The 5,000-nt window shown below is 49.7% G+C and overlaps 1 pseudogene; it reads right to left on the bottom strand.

Annotated features, from left to right (window-relative positions):
- LOC150026263 (18S ribosomal RNA) overlaps positions 1-1,426 on the bottom strand; it is a 1,783-nt pseudogene extending 357 nt beyond the window's left edge.
- Between the last annotated feature and the right edge of the window lie 3,574 nt (positions 1,427-5,000).

A 5,000-nucleotide genomic window follows, 5' to 3' on the forward strand; every position in this document is an offset into this window, starting at 1 on the left:
CATCACGACCCGTTATTGCCTCAAACTTCCGTGGCCTAAGCGGCCATAGTCCCTCTAAGAAGCCGGCCGTGGAGGGTTACCTCCACATAGCTATTTAGCAGGCCGAGGTCTCGTTCGTTAACTAATTAACCAGACAAATCGCTCCACCAACTAAGAACGGCCATGCACCACCACCCATAGAATCAAGAAAGAGCTCTCGCCTCCGTCAATCCTTACTATGTCCGGACCTCGGTAAGTTTCCCCGTGCCGAGTCAAATTAGCCGCAGTGCTCCACTCGGTGGTGCCCTTCCGTCAATTCCTTTAAGTTTCAGCCTTGCGACCATACTCCCCTAACCCAAAGACTTTGATTTCTCATAAGGTGCCACGGAGTCCTAAAAGCAACATCCGCCGATCCCCGGGCTCCGCATCGTTTATGGTTGAGACTAGGACGGTATCCGATCGTCTTCGAGCCCCCAACTTTCGTTCTTGATTAATGAAAACATCCTTGGCAAATGCTTTCGCAGCTTGTTCGTCTTTCATAAATCCAAGAATTTCACCTCTCCGACTATGAAATACGAATGCCCCCGATCGTCCCCGTTAATCATTACTCCGATCCCGAAGGCCAACACAATAGGATCGAATCCCGTGGTGTTATCCCATGCTAATGTATCCAGAGCGTAGGCTTGCTTTGAGCACTCTAATTTCTTCAAAGTAACGGCACGGAGGCACGACCCGCCGCTAAGGCCAGGAGCGCATCGCCGGCAGTAAGGGACGACCCGACCGGTGCACACCCGAGGCGACCGATCGACCCAACCCAAGGTCCAACTACGAGCTTTTTAACCGCAACAACTTAAATATACGCTATCGAGCCGGAATTACCGCGCCGCCGGCACCGTACTTGCCCTCCAATGGATCCTCGTTAAGGATTTAGATTGTACTCATTCCAATTACGTAGACTCAATGAGCCCGTATTGTTATTTATTGTCACTACCTCCCCGTGTCGATTGGGTAATTTGCGCGCCCGCCGCCTTCCTTGGATGTGGTAGCCGTTTCTCGTGCTCCCTCTCCGAATCGAACCCTAATTCTCCGTCACCCGTCACCACCATGGTAGGCCACTATCCTACCATCGAAAGTTGATAGGCAGAAATTTGAATGATGCGTCGCCGCACAGGGGCCGTGCGATCCGACGAGTTATCATGAATCATCAAAGCAACAAGCGAGCCTCGCGTTGACCTTTTATCTAATAAATGCGTCCCTTCCAGTGCTCCGGGTTTGTTGCACGTATTAGCTCTAGAATTACTACGTTATCCGAGTAGTAGATACCATCAAACAAACTATAATCGATTTAATGAGCCATTCGCAGCTTCACGCCGAATTAGTTCATACTTACACATGCATGGCTTAATCTTTGAGACAAGCATATGACTACCGGCAGATCAACCGTGTAGCATCCATCGGGCGCCCCGCCGGACGGGGCCGGCCGGGAGGGCATCCAGGATGGTGGGTAACCGAATGTTTAGAACCCGCACGGGGGTCGCCCGGGTTCGCCGCATGCACCGAATCCGAGAGAATCGTCCCGCCGCGTGTGCCGCCCCGCCCGCGTTGCTTGCTTGCTTGCTTGCTTGGACATGGCGAACACGTGCGTGACTTCTCGGTCCTCCGAGACCTCCACCGCGTGGTGGAAGCCCGGACGGAAACACTCTTTGCAACCACACGAGGATGCCTTTTCGAAGGTAGGCAAAGACAGTGAACGGCTGTTTCCTCGCCCGGGAACCGGTGCCAACGAGGGGGATGCGTGTCCGACCGTTCGATGCACGGGGCATGGAGCCAGCCGACAACAACATCCTCAATACAACTCACCACACCCTCGCCTTTCGCAAGACACCACACCACCGACGGTCCACCCCCCGCTCGCACTTGGCGAGTGAGCAAATGGAAACATCAAGTGACCCGTTGTCCGCATCGCTAGGTATGGAAAAGAACTTCCGCCCGTCCCGTGCGTGCAACAAACTTCTCTCGCCCGTGCCCACCGAGTTCCGCAAGCACGTTTCATCGTTGTTTCTAATCCCGACACCGCCCGCGAGGATGGTGTTGATGGAGAAGCCACAGGATGAACCGACGCCTTCGCTTTCCTTAGAAGTGATAGTCGCACGCACCCTCGCGGTGGTCGTGGTGGTCCCGAGTGGTGGTCTTGGTGTATCCGTGTGTTTGTGGATTTGCATGGCACAAATCTTCCCCGATCGCACCGGGCCACAGCTCCAACCCGTCTCATCCGTGCTTCTTCAAAGACGACCACCATGGCGGATCGCCAAGATGCTCGTGAGGGAGAAGCCACGCGGATGAGGCCGTGCCTTCCCCGTGGTGGCCGCACGCTACCGGACCGAGAGTAATAAGGCCCTCATATCAACCACATGACCCCGGGCGTAACCAAGACAAATGTGAGCCCAAGCGACGTTGACCGATGACATTACCCCCCGCCCGCAAGAAGCCGTACATGATGGCCCCTTCCCCGCGAACGGCTGGAAGCCATACCCCCTTCATGATGCTCACAAGTCTTCGAATAAGCCACCCAACGATTTGCGTGGCACAAATCTTCCCCGATCGCACCGGCCACAGCTCCAACCCGTCTCATCCGTGCTTCTTCAAAGACGACCACCATGGCGGATCGCCAAGATGCTCGTGAGGGAGAAGCCACGCGGATGAGGCCGTGCCTTCCCCGTGGTGGCCGCGCGCACCGGACCGAGAGTAATAAAGCCCTCAATATCAACCACATGACCCCGGGCGTAACCAAAGACAAATGTGAGCCCAAGCTGACGCCGACCGATGACATTACCTCCCCCGGCCAAAGAAGCCGTACATGATGGCCCCTTCCCCGCGAACGTTGGAAGCCATACCCCCTTCATGATGCTCACAAGCCTAGAAATGAGCCACACAACGAAAATCCCACCGCCGTGCCACAAATCCACATAACAGATTCACATTTTTTCCCACCGGGTCGGGCCGGTCGGAACCGACGCGCGCCACCACCATGCCGCCGCCCACAACGGTGACACCAACCCAAGTTGGTGGATCACCCATGGTGGGCGTTTTGACTTGCCCCACCACAAAGCAAGCCAAAACAGGGGGAATGAAGGGACCGCACCAGAATTTTCCATGGTGCAAGAGCCGGCCGCATTGAGGAACACCCCCCCCCTATAATAGCTAAATATGCAAAAGCCACTTTTGTACAAGTAGATACACTTTTTTTGAGTAGACATAAGTTCTGTTTTGGGACCTAGAGAACGAATTTTCACGAGATTTTTTGCAGGGATCCTCATAAAAATGGTACAACATTGCCTGCAAAAAATTAGAATTTTTCGACATGGGGAAGTATTTTTTTTATTTTTCCAAAGACCCGAAATGTGGAAAATCGGGAAAAATGGAAAAACGTATCTAGACACCGTATTTTTGCGTGATTTTTTCCAGTCCATCCCATAATAATATCAAGAAGGTGCCCACCAAGTTTCGTTAGGATTGGCCAAGGTTTCGAATTTTCATGAATTTTTTTCAAAACCCTCTATTTTCCAACATTTCAAAAATTCAAAACCACATCAAGATGGCTTGGTTTTGATACCAAACTTTCTAGACCTCATTCTGCATGCATTTGTGACACTTTCCAACCCACAAAACTCAAAACCACCACTTTGAAAATTTCATGATTCTTGGCACACCACCAAGCCACAAAATCAAGCCAAAACACCAAAATCATGAACTTGGCTATGCACCAACCATGTCAAGATCAATTCCTTTGATCCCAAACTTCTCCCCACATCACTTTGAAGGCATTTGTGAGGATTGAGTCCAGCCACTTTTCCAAAACCAACATTTTCGTTTTTCACCAAAATCACCACCAAGCCACAAAATCAAGCCAAAAATCCAAAATCATGAACTTGGCTATGCACCAACCATGTCAAGATCAATTCCTTTTGATCCCAAACTTCTCCCACATCACTTTGAAGGCATTTGTGAGGATTGAGTCCAGCCACTTTTCCAAACCATGATTTTCGTTTTTCACCAAAATCACCATCACCACCAAGCCACAAATCATGAACTTGGCTATGCACCAACCATGTCAAGATCAATTCCTTTTGATCCCAAACTTCTCCCACATCACTTTGAAGGCATTTGTGAGGATTGAGTCCAGCCACTTTTCCAAAACCATGATTTTCGTTTTTCACCAAAATCACCACCAAGCCACAAAATCAAGCCAAAACACCAAAATCATGAACTTGGCTATGCACCAACCATGTCAAGATCAATTCCTTTTGATCCCAAACTTCTCCCACATCACTTTGAAGGCATTTGTGAGGATTGAGTCCAGCCACTTTTCCAAAACCATGATTTTCGCTTTTCACCAAAATCACCACCAAGCCACAAAATCAAGCCAAAACACCAAAATCATGAACTTGGCTATGCACCAACCATGTCAAGATCAATTCCTTTTGATCCCAAACTTCTCCCACATCACTTTGAAGGCATTTGTGAGGATTGAGTCCAGCCACTTTTCCAAAACCATGATTTTCGTTTTTCACCAAAATCACCACCAAGCCACAAAATCAAGCCAAAACATCCAAAATCATGAACTTGGCTATGCACCAACCATGTCAAGATCAATTCCTTTTGATCCCAAACTTCTCCCACATCACTTTGAAGGCATTTGTGAGGATTGAGTCCAGCCACTTTTCCAAAACCATGATTTTCGTTTTTCACCAAAATCACCACCAAGCCACAAAATCATGAACTTGGCTATGCACCAACCATGTCAAGATCAATTCCTTTTGATCCCAAACTTCTCCCACATCACTTTGAAGGCATTTGTGAGGATTGAGTCCAGCCACTTTTTCCAAAACCATGATTTTCGTTTTTCACCAAAATCACCACCAAGCCACAAAATCAAGCCAAAACACCAAAATCATGAACTTGGCTATGCACCAACCATGTCAAGATCAATTCCTTTTGATCCCAAACTTCTCCCACATCAC

The sequence above is a fragment of the Phaseolus vulgaris genome, chromosome 6, assembly GCF_051622355.1.
Source record: "Phaseolus vulgaris cultivar YP4 chromosome 6, ASM5162235v1, whole genome shotgun sequence".
NCBI classification, from domain to species: Eukaryota; Viridiplantae; Streptophyta; class Magnoliopsida; order Fabales; family Fabaceae; genus Phaseolus; species Phaseolus vulgaris.